The sequence below is a fragment of the Ochotona curzoniae genome, unplaced genomic scaffold, assembly GCF_017591425.1.
Source record: "Ochotona curzoniae isolate NIBS_2020 unplaced genomic scaffold, NIBS_Ocur_1.0 contig_2318, whole genome shotgun sequence".
Taxonomy (NCBI): Eukaryota; Metazoa; Chordata; class Mammalia; order Lagomorpha; family Ochotonidae; genus Ochotona; species Ochotona curzoniae.
Genome location: NW_024465419.1, coordinates 5,476,297 through 5,491,193, shown reverse-complemented (window position 1 = coordinate 5,491,193; position 14,897 = coordinate 5,476,297). Strand labels below are relative to the sequence as shown.

The 14,897-nt window shown below is 40.3% G+C and overlaps 1 protein-coding gene across 2 annotated transcripts in view; it reads right to left on the bottom strand.

Annotated features, from left to right (window-relative positions):
• Positions 1-14,675, bottom strand: part of PCMTD1 (protein-L-isoaspartate (D-aspartate) O-methyltransferase domain containing 1) — a 69,690-nt gene extending 55,015 nt beyond the window's left edge. For both annotated transcript variants that reach the window (XM_040972580.1, XM_040972585.1), the window contains exon 1: positions 14,522-14,675. The gene's annotated coding sequence lies outside the window, so the exon portion shown is untranslated. The remainder of the gene's footprint in view (positions 1-14,521) is intronic.
• Between the last annotated feature and the right edge of the window lie 222 nt (positions 14,676-14,897).

Genomic DNA, 14,897 nt, shown 5'->3' with positions numbered 1-14,897 from the left:
TGACATTGTAAATATCCAAATAGACCTTGACAAGAAAGAAGAAAAAAGTTCACCATCCCTGCCTTAGAAAGGATCATTTATCAAATGGAGTATATCAAATTATAATATCCTGTCAAATTTTGTGATTTTGTGTTCATTATGAGTTATGTTCTAAGAGAAAATATTCCATTAAACTTAAATTTAACAATATACTTTAATGGTCCCACCACAACGATTCAGTGACTAAATCCTCACCTTGTACCCACCAGCATCCCATAAGGGCATCAGTTCATGTCCCATCTGCTTCATTTCCCTTCCAGCTCCCAGCTTGTGGCCTGGGAAAGCAGTAGAGCATGGCCCAAAGCCTTGGGACCCTGCAACCGCATATGAATCCTGTAACAGGCTCCAGGCTCCTGGCTTCAGATAGGCTCATTTCTGGCCATTGGGGCCACTTGGGGAGTGAATCATCGGATGGAAGATCTTCCTCTCTGTCTCTCCTCCTCTGTGTAGATCTGCCTTTCCAATAAAAATAAATAAATCCTTTTTTTTAAAGAAAGAACGAAAATCCTGAAATCAGCTAGTCTATACTGCCATCTGTGGAACAAACCACAACTCACCCAAGATCACATTGACAGAGTCTATAGTGTTACCATCGTGGATGAGTTTCTTCTCAACACATCATAAAATGAAAGTTACAAAAAGTGGTATTTTCTGACTAATATGTCTTGTTTTATCTATGGTATATTAAACAACAACAAACCCTTATATCAATAAAATAAGTCAGAAATTATGGAATATCTCCTAAAGCTACACATAGAACCATTAATCTGAGTCAGTGCATTTCAAGGTGAAAAACACAAAAAGGCAAGCAGGAAATAGCCAAAATATGAAAGTAGGAATGCTTTAAAGTCAAACGGAATCTATCATAATTAGATCTAAAACAATTTTGCAATGGCTAATGGAATACAAGCAATGGGAACATGCTTCAAAAACCAGGCACATTAGCAGGGGGCTGGATCAGAAGTGGAGCAGGCAGGACTCTAACCTGCACTCAACTGGGAAGCCACTGTTGTAGACAGTGGCTTAACCTAATACACAACAATTTCTGATTAACACCTAGAAAAGGGCTAAAACTACTGAAAAACTCCTTAAATTTCACATACAGAAGGCAAACTAAAATTGGAAATTCACAAAGGGATAAAAAAAAACAGGCCAATAGCAAAGCCACTCTCTTCAACCAGATGCCAGGGATAAACAATAGGAATAAGCACTGCCTCTTGTGCCTTGTGAAAACAAGGAAAGACCATCAAAAACCACTCAAGAAACCGGGCAAGACCAGAGTTACAGGAACATGGAAGCAAAAGTCAAATCCATAAACCAAATAACTCAATAACTCTATTATCTATTCAAAACAGAAAAATAATTTTCAAGTAAAACAATACTGAATGATAGCAAATAATCACATTATGCTCAATGCAACTAACACACAGAAAGACAGCCTCTGAAGGCATGTGCACACGGGAGGGGAAAGCAGATGTGTTTTAGAGGAACAAAACTGTTCTCAAGGTCAACATTTTTTTGTAATCTGTGTTAACTGTTGTGTCCACATTAAGTGTGGCTTTTTTTTTTCTTCTCTTTTTCCCTCCTGTTGGAAAGCCTACAGGAGATGAATTTTCATGTAGTAACAGTGAGCACATGGGGTGATCATCTTCTTTACTCCAACTGATACCTCAGAATTTGTGTAACATCCCAAGGAAAAGGCTCTTAGTTACTGGAAAGATTCCTTGCAGCAAACTGAAAGGACCTCAGCTTCTGCCTCCTAGGAAAGAAATTTAAATAGCTGTTAACTTTGTCCTTTTGTTCCTCCAACATACTGTCTCAGAGATTTAAGCAAGGATGTGTTTCTCCATTCCTCCCTCAGTCATCATCCTCTTAGGCACAAGCTTTCTAGCACATTCAGTACATATCTACATTAGTTTCATGGAGGGGAGAGGTTTCCAGCATCACTTCAAATCTAGTTTTTCTGAAACCAGATACCTCATCTTTCAAACATTCCTTTCTATCAGCCTCATTTCCTTGGTATATTCCTTTTCAGTCACTCACCATCTTATCAACTTTTACTAATTTCTGTAGCAAGATGATCTTCAGACCTACTCCCAGCATCAACAGTATCCTGTATACTATTTTGAATCACCTGTCCAAAATATTACTTTTATTATAAGAAAGAAGCTTCAGAAATGAGATAATTCCATCTGGCTGGGCTCAAAGGACACTCAAATTTAAACATATTAATGCTAATTTTACCAGGTTTGTTCTAAACATTATTTCAGTATTTTGTTGAAGTGCGAATAACTACTTAGCAATCATTTTCCAGGGGCCAGCACTGTGGTACAAATAAGTTAAGCTGCCACTTAACTTAGGTGCTGGATTGAGTCTTTGTTGCTCAACTTCTGATCCAGTTCCCTTGCTGGCTTGCTTGGGAAAACAACAGTAGACGTGCCTGGGTCCCTGAACTCACGTGGGGACTTGGGCAGAGTTCCAGGCTCCTGAGGCTCAACCTGGCCAACCCCTTACTACTGTCATCACTGGAGAAGCGAACCAGCAAATGACGATGGATATCTCTCTCTCCTAGGAGATGAAGATATTTCTCTCTGTAACTCTTTCAAATAAATAAACTGCATAAAATACCATTTTCCAAAGGAGGCCAATTTATACTTATATCCATTTTCTATACTGCTATTAACAAAGTACTCAAACTTCATCACATAAGCCCACACAGCCTTAGGCTTCTTGGGTCAAAAGTTTCATACATGTCTCAGAAGGCAAAGACTATGGTGTCCACAAGACTTCTCCTTTCAGGAATCTCTAAGAAAGAACATGCATCCCTATACCGTGGTGTCCAGTGTCTATCTACTTTCTTTGGCTTATGGCCTTCCTTTTAAATTTAAAGGTATTAATGGAGGGCTGACTCCCTCCTTACTTCCCACTTTCCTGGGTTGCTCACTCTGCCTCAGTCTTCCATTTTTAGGACCCTTGTGATTACACTGGGCTCATCAGGATAATCCAGGATAACCTTCCTATCTAGAAGTAAGCTGATTTGCCAACTTACTCATTAGCAAACATAGTTTTCCTTTGCTATATAAGGTTATAGTTCCAGCCATTATGAAACAGTCCTCTGAGAATCCTTATTTACCTACCACACTACTCCAATTTTACTCACCTTTTACTCTTCAGCGAAATGTTGCTCCACAGGAAATGAAACAATCCATTCCTGACTATATACATTTGCAGCCTAAATCCATCTCCACTCTCCCACATATCATCCAGTATACAGGCAACAGAAATGCTCTTACTATTCCTTAACAAAACTTGACATAATTTTCCCTTAAAATTGATGCATGCAGAGTCTAAGGCTCTCTGACATTTAATATGATTATAAATAAGAACCCTAAAAGACTCTGAAACTCAATAAGTGTTAAATGAAACAGTGCAGAAAATAAAACTACTTCCTTTTGTATGGTACCTATCAAATTAGACAATTATTCTATGTGGTTTGAAATTAAAAAAAAAAAAAGATACCAACCCTTAATCCTTGAACCTAGTTTCACTAAAAGTTTTCAGCATTTGTAATCTACCACTGGGAGCAATTAAATAAGGACTCTTTCCTAATTTCTGACCTTACTTTTTAGATAGCAGTATGTTGACACACAGACTCATTCTGACTGATTGCGTAAATCCAGTTCAGAATTGAGTAATGCCCATTGTAAGATGGTCCATACCTCTTTTAGCTGTTGGCCCCCACCAGGACATAGGTAGCTGTTTCATAACTGCCAAAGCTTTAATGCAATAGTATTCCACGGTGGTCTCAAGAGAAAGTATATTTCAAAGAGATATTCCCTGAAGGTGAATACTTTTGGGATATCAGTGAAAAAAGAGTGGAAAGATAGAAAAGCCAAAAAAAAAAAAAATCAACAACATGTAAGAATAAAAACTGATCTTAGTAATGCTCCCTAGAAAAGAAGGCACTAAAAGTTACTAAAGAAATAAGCACACAGTGACCTTTATTAAGACGCTTTGAGGCACCAGCAAGAAAAAGAATCAAATCTTTTATGAGTTCTGAACTCAAAGCCTTACCTTACTATTAAACAATAAACTTTACCTTGGGGTATCAATTTACTTCGCTTTGAAGAATCAAATTTTAAAAATGTACATATCCAAATTTAGTAAAATATTTTTTAATCTAGCACCACTTAAAGTAAAATAAATTAATATTATATAACTGAAAAATGCATTTTAAGCTCCAAAGTTTAAAAGCAAATTAATAAAAAGTCTTGCTTTTGCATTAGTTCCAGTCTTGGCAAAGACCCAGTGTAACTCAATCATTTCTTGATGACTCAGTCACTACGAACAACATTAATGGAAATTGAATATAAAGAACACCTCAGGGGTCAGCAGACACAGTATAAATTTACAACTATGCCTTGGCCTCTCACTATAATATTCTCTCATTTCTTTTAGGGAAACCATGATTTAAGTCATTTGTTTCATTTTACAGACATAAACGTTTCTGGGCCTAATGTGGTTCCAGAGCCTATCTGACTGTACTATAACCATTCTCCTTGTTATTCCTGGATCTTTCTTCCATCTTATTCCTTACTCGCTGCCTACCAAACAGGTACGTGAGATAACATAGGTCCCAAGTCTGAACTCTACTTAAATAATTAAAATTTTTTTAAGATTTATTTTATTGAAAGGCACAATTATAGAAAGAAGGAAAGACAAAGATCTTCCATCCGCTGGTTCACTCCCTAAATGGGTGCAATGACCAGAGCTGACCTGAACCAAAGCCAGGAGCCTAGAGCTAGGAACTTTTCCCAGGCCTCCCAAATGAATACAGGTCCCAAGGCCAGGGACCATTCTTCTCTGCTTTCTCAGACCACAAGCAGGAGCTGCGTTAAAAACGAAGCAGTAGAGACAGGAACTGGCACCCATAAGGGATGCCAGCACTCGGTGATGAAGGATTAGCCAGTGGAACCATTGCCTTGGCAGCTATAAATGGTTATTGCTACTGGATGAGGGCCCTCACCCTCTGCCAAGTAACTGATCTCATAATCTCTAAAAACTAGACCATGATTTATAAAATAATAGCACCTTTATTGTTAGTATAACATTAATAAGGCACTTAGCCTATGTATTAAGCTTTAGAATACTTTAAGCATGTTAACTCACTAAAAGTCTTCAGCATCCCATTTAAGCGTATTATTTTCAAGGATGAGAAACTAAGGAAGAAGAACAAGTAACTTTAGGGGACAAAATAGGCATTGAGTTACAGGTTTACCTCCAATCAAATCCCATGTGCGCCAGGGAGTCCAATACAATTATTTACCAAAAAAGAATAGATTCAAGAAAATGAAGTCACACTGACCCTTAATTCATGTAACCACCCCCTCAAAAAAAGTGCAATATTTGCCTTTCTATCTGGCAAAATGAAAAGTTAAACAAAAATGTTCAGCACCAACATATTAGGGTCTCATCTTGACTTCACTTTGCCAGGAAGCATAGAAACCATGATTTTTCCTGAAGCAGTAGAGAAAACATCATCTCTATATTGCAGTCTATGTTAAAGGTGCCTCTTGAGCTGTGGACTGCAACGGCCACTAAACACAATTATTGTGAATTGTGTTCACTTTATTAACTACTATCTAAAGGCCAATAAATCAGTTATTATTAAATACACAATGATAACTGAACAAGTGTTTGACAACAACAAAGAGCTTACTGTTTGTTATAAACAATGAAGCAGTTCAACTACATTAAGGCCACAGTGATTTTCCTCCATTGGAGCCAAATCAATCATATGAGTGGCTACAACAGATATTTGTATTATTATATAAACACAGAAATACTATAATTTTTCATTTCCAATCTCTGCTTTGCACATGAATAAATGTTAAGGGGATGGTATTGCAGTGAAGCAGGTAAAAAGAGAAACTTGCCTGCAATGCTGGCATCCTACGAAACCAGCGATGAATGATGAATGATGTCCTGGCTGCTTTACTTCTGGTCCAATTTCCTGCTAATGTGCCTGGGAAGCAGCAGAAAAGGCTCCAAGTATCTGAGCCTCTGTCACCTACAGGGGGCACCTGGATGAAATTCATGGCTCCTGGTTTCAGCCTGAGTCAATGCTGGCAGTGAACCAGAAGGTGGAAAACCTGTCTCTCCTTTTCTCTCTCTCTCTGTAACTTGTCCCCAATAATTAAACAAATCTTACACAGAGAAAGAGAAAAATAAAATCAAAGTTCAGATCACTACATGTCTATAGTTGAAGGGGAAAAGTGGTCTAAAAATAAACGCTTTTAGAATGAAGCTATAGTTCAAGTTACAGCATTACACACCACTGCTATGCTTTTCTTGAAATCAAAATGGTAATAACCACCTTATGTATTCCAACTTAACATGAGTATAAAGTTTGACTGGAAATTTTAAAATTTACTCTCCTCAAGTGACTGTAATGAAAACAAGAGACCTGAAAATAATAAGTTACAGAATAGAATAAATTATGCTTCTAATATTATAAAACACACTGTTTTTTCTGTTTGTTTTATGAACTACATTTCTCAGCTTCAGGCCTAGTAAAGAACTACACAGATACAAGCATACACAATTAGAACAAAAATTCTACACTATTTGTTTTTCAGCTACTACAGACGTGTACAGACACACGCATCCACTAGTACACCTGGAACTGCCATGACCAACTCCCATGAATCAAACCAGACCTGAGCATAACTTTGGTCACTAAAGCTCCACTTTTAATAGACAAGATTCCAAGTCAGAGAAAACACAATCATCACATGTCCACACTTCAACCATCAAATCTATTTACCTCACATGTCAGTAAGGATTATAAAGATGGATTTGGGGGGAGGGGCTGATGCATTGGCTGAAATGGCTAATCTTCTACCTCCAACAATCAACGACCCATATGGGCATCAGTATCTCAGCTACTCCACTTACATCTAGCTTCCTGTTTACGGCCTGGGAAAATAGTGGAGGACAGCCCAAGGCCTTGGGACCTGCATTTGAATGCGAGACCCAGAAGAAGTTTCTGGCTCCTGGCTTTGGATCAGCTCAGCTCTGGCCATTGCAGCCATTTAGGAAGTGAACAAGCTGATGGAAGATCTTTTTCTCTGCCTTTCCTTCTTTCTGTAAATCTGTCTGTATAATAAAAATAAAAAAAAAAATCTTTAAACTAAAAAAAGAAAAAGCAAGCTGAATTTTTCTAACCGGTATCTTCATTAAGATCCCTCAAAATTAAAGGAGTCTAACTGCCCGCTGGGTGGTAACATCCCTGTTCGACTGTTTCTTTTCTTCTTTTTCCATACTTTCCTAGTATTTTTAACATGGATTCCTACTGCTATGTATGAGTGAAAAGCAAAGCACATGACTTTTTAGTTACGTTCAATGCACAGTGAGGTGCAAGTGATCAAAAGACAATCCTAACAGAAATGGGTCAGAACAAACCAGATTTCAAAAATCTAAATCATAAGGATTCAGACAACACAAACACAAAATACAAACAGAAGCTATACACAGCAATCCCCCAAAATAGTTTTTAGACCTAGCAGGAAAAAAAGCCAAAACACATATTTACAATAAAATGCTTTAAAATAACAAAAACAAAGCATTCTATTATAACACACTATCTATTGAGAGAGAAATCTTACACAAGCTATTAGAAAAGACCTAATAAAACAGCTCCAGAACGAAGTAGCCATTCAGAGCCTACAGGACACTCAGTATTGTAGAACCCCTGGTCTGAAGGACTCAAAGAACATGCATTACTTGCTTACCTATCTCCCCTGGCACTTTAGTCATTTGTTATTCACTAAGATCCTGACAATTCAAAGCCTGCCATTTGCTTATTGTTCTAAAGAATTCTGATATTCTTTTTTTTTTAAAGATTTATTTTTTACTTTTATTGGAAAGGCAGATATACAGAGAGAAGGAGAGACAGAGAGGAAGATCTTCCGTCCAATGATTCACTCCCCAAGTGAGCGCAAAGGCCGATGCTATGCCGATCCGAAGCCAGGAGCCTCTTCTGGGTCTTCCACATGGGGTGCAGGGTCCCAAAGCTTTGGGCCATCCTCAACTGCTCTCCCAGGCCACAGGCAGGGAGCTGGATGGGAAGCGGGACCACCAGGATTAGAACCGGCGCCCATATGGGATCCCGGGCGTGCAAGGTGAGGACCTTAACCACGTGCGCCACCACGCCGAGCCCAAGAATTCTGATATTCTTAAGATGCATGACTATGCTGCTTTTTGCAGGAAAGTCTCAAAGAATTCACAGGAAACTGCTGAAAACCAGTACCCTACTAAACCCTGAAGAGCAAGTGTGAATTAGAGAGCCCTGCCAAAGGGTTTTAGCTTCATTTATTTCAGTAGTTTAAATCTAATCTTTGAACATACATTAATTTCATATCACAAAAATTAAGGGCCACATAAAACATGCTGCATTATAGGCTGTGGCCCTTTCTTCCTGATAACACACAGAGACCTCATCTCATGAACAGGTTTCCTGTGCTAACTAGCCCTACCATAGACCACAGCCCCAGAGGCCAATTTCCAAACATCAAATATTACTTTGAAGTACTGAGCTGCAGAAATCTATGCAAAACAATATATCTTGCAGAGAACTCAGTCACAGAAACTGCTACTCATCACCACCGCCATCTCCACACTTCCAATTCAAATGTCAACTACAGATTCTAGAATGTGTCTTTCCATGTACTCATTCTTCCCTCCAACAGCTTAACCATAATCATCAAACTAGAAAAATGCATCAAGAAACACACATCGGGGTTCAGAAAGCAGCACTCCAGGATGGTGCTTTCGTATGCTTACTACTTTGAAATGAAGAACAACACTTCACAGAGACCTCAAAAGCACAACACCGTTCTGATCTGTTCCTGGCCAGCTGTCTGCAGTTCCCTGTTCTTCCCGAAGGCAGGATACAAAAACTAGAATTCTTCTTCCCCAAGGTGAGTCACTGAATCGTGTACTCCCTTCCTACCAACAGAACCTCGATACAGGACTCTAACCTGCCTCCACCTTTCTGTGTAACAGCTAGTCGAAAAAAAAATTCACTGATCCACCTTGCCTGAAAGCAGGGTCCAGAAGTGCCCTATCCTATACTCAGATGGAAGGCCAAGAAGAATCTGAACAGACACAAGATGTCTCTCTCTTTCTTCCTGTCATTCTTCCAAATACATAAATTATTAAAAATATATATACATATATATATCAGAATGTCAATTTTAGATATTTTTTACACAATACCAAGAATTCAATTATGCATCAAGAAAATTTATCAAGAAAATTTGTTACCAACAAAATTTATCACTTTTCAAAAAACGTATCATAACTACCTAATATCTACAAAATGGAACACATATGACAACATATAACAAGAAAATCCGATGCATTACAAACATATTCAATTAACTCCTACAAGCAATCATGTGTTGAGAATCTAATGGTGAAATCAAACATAACTCAGATGCCAATGAGAGCAAGCAGTTTGCCAGGAATCATCTTCACACTTGATCATCCCTGTTTTCTAAGGAACAATAAAACATGCTCTTTGCCTTTAAATGTTATACAATCCAATGATAAATTCTAGAGTATGCAAAAACAAATTCTGAAAGAGTACCAACCCAAGGTTAAGCAGAATCCATTCCAATACACACAGGGAAGCTAGAAAGTGGGAGTTCTCGAAGGAAACATAATATACAACAAGCCAGCCTCTTGGGTTTCAATGCCAGGGAAGAAAAAAGGAAAAAAATTCGAAGAAATGAAAATGCATGAAAAACCAGAAAGCACAGCGTAACTTAGGTTTACATTCTTCCTGGAGATGCTAAAACAGGAAGGATGTAAACTTAACTCTGACTATATAAAAAGTAAATTTTTAAAGGGCACTAAGGCCAAATAATACAGATAGAAAATATCTGGACTTTATTCCAGAGCCAATCAGCAAGCACACAGCAACTGCATAGCAGTGAATACCACAGACTTGCAAAGAACACATGCTTAGCATTGAGATCTCAGCTCTTATACCCCACTAGCAGCTTCAAACTCATGAAACTGCAATTTCTTCATCGGGTAAAGCAATGATAATAGTACATAATAATGAGGACACAATGAGGGGCTCGTGCCATGGTGTAACTGGTTAAGCCTCTCACTATGGCAGTGGCACCCCATATGTCCTTCAGTTCCCATTCCGGCTATTCCACTTCTAATCCCAGCTAATGATCTGGAAAAGCAGCTGAGGATAGCCCAAGTCCTTGGGCCTTTATGTCCATAGTCATTTGGGAAGTCAATCAGTGAATGGAAGATCTTTCTCACTCTCGCTCACTCTCACTGTAGCTCTCCTCCTCTATCCATAACTGTAACTTTCAAGTGCAAAATAAGTCTTTAAAAAAATGAAAAAACAAGACCAAAGCACTTACAAGAATGGTGGACACAGGAAGTACCCAATAAGTGTACTGAGGTTTCTTTGTATGTCTGTCACCAGTCAAGTAACATGATCAGAACTGTATTTCCCTTAAGACAATCAATAGCAATAATTAACAATGAATGGATAGCAAAATCTAAAATACAGATGTGTCTGATTGCAAACACGGCTGCTAGAGAAATAGAAAGGAGACAGAATCAGGAACACTTGTGTCCTTACTGGAGTGCCAGGTTCTGAGTCCCAGCTTTGCTGCTACTACACAGCCCAGGACAACATGGGTGATGGGTTTCTATCACCCACACAGGAGACCCCGAATGAGTCCCACTTCTAGCTTTGGCCTGGCTCAGCCTTAGACATCACAAGCATCTGAAGAGTTTGCCTTTCAAATACATAAATCTGTAATTTCTATAATTGCTAAGGTCAATAATATAAAAAAGGAAATAGGAAAAAAAATAAATTAACAAAGATAAAAAATTTAAATTTCAGATTTACTGATTCAAAAAAACCAAGTGATACCCAAAGGTGATGTGTTTACCCAGGAATACAAAAACAAGTTTAAGAAAAAAATGAGGCCAAATAGCTTCCACAGAGAGGGAGTAAGCACTTGAAAGGGTGTGTCTCCCTGGGAATCCCCAGAGGTGAGAACACAGCTTAAACAGGAACATGTGAACTAACCCCAAACTAACACCTAAACTTAAGACAGTGAGAGAATGAACAAGGGCTGCCAAGAAGGACCAGCTGGCTTGCACACAGTCACAGAAGAGACAGTTCTTCAAAGTGCTTCACAAACTACAGCTCCTGGAAAGCTCCTTGTAACTTTAGACTTGACTTATAGTACTAATAGGTGATTATTATAAAAGGTCTAGAGAACTCACAGGTAACTGAAAAATGTTAATTGCTCCATCTCAACCCCCCAGCAGGACACAACTAACACAGAATAATAATCAGAACTGGGTACTTCTTAAGTATCTCAAAGAACTATAACTTTTAAAATTTGATTTTTCTTTACACCCATCCACACATTTCACTTTACTGATTACCCATTCTCTGAAAAAAATTCCCAATCTCCCTCTGCCTATTTTGGGAATCGAGGCTCAGGTTATTCTTCCCTCTCTTCGACCTTAGTTTCTCCTTAGAAACAGACTACCAGAAAACAGATCCTTTATGTAATTTCCTAACAGCTGTTTAACACAAATTGGTTTTTAGGTGCCAAACAGCTTTTAAACTACAGTGATCACACCGACGTTATCACATGCAGGACCCAAGTACTTATTTCTAGCTACTCAGGACAGGTCCCCAAAAAAGACTTTTTTTTCAGGTTAAACTGCAAAAATAGACTTCCTATTTCTTCCCACCACCAACAAGCTGCCCATTATTAATTTCTGAGAAAATACATACTCAGAGCATTATAGTCGCATCCCCACCCCACCCCCAAAAGACAGAAAGTCAATAAAAACATTTTGTCCCAAAACTCACACCCCTAACCAAGAAATAATCAAAGGTTAACATAAAACACTCTTAGATCTGAACCCAACTTCACGCTTAACAATTGCCAACATTGTTTGAGTCTTTTCCTACATGAAAGTTTCTAAGTAATCATCTTCTTCATTTCAGTATTTGCAATATTTCCTTAAACTACATAGTTGTCACATCTGCTGGAAAACTAAAAGAGAATGTTATACCATAATATTATGACTTACTCTAAAGTGCCATGAGATATTTTTAAGAGACTACTAAAATACTGAAAGTGAAACAAGCAAATTCTGGTATTTTTACACTTTTTCAGGGCTCTCTTTGTATTCTTTTTCAGCATACTAGTATATAGGAACTTCAGTTAGATTCCTCATAGTAGTACGTAACGAAATGAGGTCATCCGTCAAAGTGTTTAATAAGCAGCAATTTACAATGGTACCTAAATATACAAGGAATGAGCAGTACATACAGCCACACAATCCTCCATTTTCTTGGTGCACAACATAAGATCAAGCAGCCCTAATATTTTAATTTACACCAAAAATCTCATCAAAAGATACCATCCTGGGCTCACACTGTTTATCCCTTAGACAATTTACACTGCACACGAGTCTAGACCTGTATTTTATAAGGAACATTTTTTTAAAAAAAAAATAAGATCATTTTCATTGCTGGGAGCCAGGAACCCAAGGGTTCTCTGATTAAGCGTGCCTGAGTTTAATCAAGTATCACCACTGAAAAAGCGCTGGGATCCTGGGCAGCTGTAAGAAATTTCTCAGAGACTCTGCTTACTAATCTACAGTATGGGGAGAACACCACGTAGGTTGTTAGAAGAAAAATACCAAGAACATATGATTAGCAAGAGAGTAACTAGGAAGTCATGGATAATTTTTGTTTCCTTTAAGCATAGCTCCCAAATACTAAAACGCTACACATTTTATCCTGGTTGCAAGTTTTATCTTGTTTAGAATCAGGCTGCTATTTGTGGTTATCTCAGTTCTGTTTTCCCTGGAAGCTAGCACCAAGATGAACACATAGTACATTTATAATAAACACAAGCCAGTGATGAAATCAACAAAGAAGTCAGCTCTTCATCACACAGGACACTTGAAGCCTTTGCTGGCGTCCAATCTTCCTTAACAGTAAGCAACACAGTATCACTCTTCCAGCCTATTCTCTGTGATCTAAGTACCAAAATATCTATTCCATGGCACTTTCTTTCCCCCTTAGGCTTACAAACTTCTAAGTAACTATCCACTTTACCCTCTCCTTCACACCTCTGCCACTTCATGTTTAAGAATTAAATGTTTTTTATGGACCTTATGGAATTTAAATTTACTTTGGAAAACACAAAAGTAAGCTATTTTAGTAACCTGTTTTATAAGTCATTCGGCTTCATGTAAACTACCAATAAGCTCTGTATAAACATATTACTCAACCTGCTTAGTATGAAACGTTCTGCACGGCCGCGAACACTCTCAAAGTTTCACCGCCATAACCTTTCAAGATACTGCGTTACAGCCCCTTTTAAAAGCTAAAACTGTTCCGCAACAAGGAAAACATAGCGAAACGGTTTTCAAGGGAAGTAGGCTCTCTCCGCGACGTATTTATTGTTGGCTGACAAAACGATACGGCCCGAGTTTTATTTCTAAAGCATACTCATTATATGCACAGAAAAAGTTCTGATTGGCTAAGCAGCGCGAGCAAAGATTGGTTAGCCAGAGAGTCAGCAAGGAGAAACACTGGAGTGGGGGAGGGCAGTAGTCTTGATTGTTTACCTGCTTCATGTTCTCCCCCTGCTTAAAAAGCACGCAGTACTTTCATAATTAAGAAATGTGAAAGCCTATTGCTAAAAGTAGACTTTCTTCGATGTGTAATGTTAAAAACATAGCTACAGTCTCTCGATTTTAAAAAGAGGACTACGAAAACAAAGTAAGTTAACACCACAATCTTGGATCTGCAAAACTGCTCCCTCGGTTTCTACTCTGCGGTCCCCAAGCTTATACCACAGGCAACGCATAAGCACAGACAGGAGCAAAGAGGCTTACAACAGAAAGAGTCGGAAAGAAAATATCAGCGCCTGCACCGATCTCCTGATTGCCTTCCCAGCCCCCAAGGCTTCCCCGAGCCTACGTAGGTTGCATTCTTTACCGTCAAAACCAAAACAACACTAAGTCACCGTGTGGATCTGAGGAGGCCCTGAGGGGCCCGCGGGGGCCTGACGACGCCAGCGTCGGGGACTCTGTGGTCGCACAGCCCAGGTCCAAGCTGCTGGACCCAACAGAGGTCTGGGCGCCCCGGTTCCTGCGCCCCTGCACCCCTGCCTAAACCCGGTCCGCGACCCCAAGGCCCCGTCCGGAACCCCTTCGACTCCCTGACTCCTCGGTCCTGTCCCCCGACTGAGGACCTTCCAACCTGGCCCTCAGCTGCTCGACTGCGGGGTCCCCCCTATTCCTGACCGCCCGGTCCCCCGACCCTGGGACCCCACAACACCCGCCCGGCTCCCCTGCGCCCCGCCAGCCCTCACGACCTCGAACCCGTGGACAGGAGCATTACCTGGGCCAGGGCGGTCGGTCCAGCCCACCGCAGCGACGCGCAGGCCCGGGCTCTCTCAAGCCCCGGTGAGCTCCGCCGCAGCCGGCCGCCGCCACCACAACAACACCGCCGCGGCGGCCGGGGGGAGGGGCGGGGCCCGGACCGCGGCTGGAGCGCCCGAGCGTCCCGGCCTCCGGCGCCGCCGGCACTGCGCGTGCGCACAGCGCCGCGGCCGAGTCGGCCGCCCCGCCAGGACGCCCGAGTCAACAAGGCCCGGGGACGCCCCCGCCTGGCTCCGCCCTCTCGGGCTAGCCCCGCCCCCGGAGCCAAACAACGCGACGCTTTGGAGGGAGGCCGGCGTCCGCCCACTGTGGCGAGAAGATCCCGCGAGATCAGG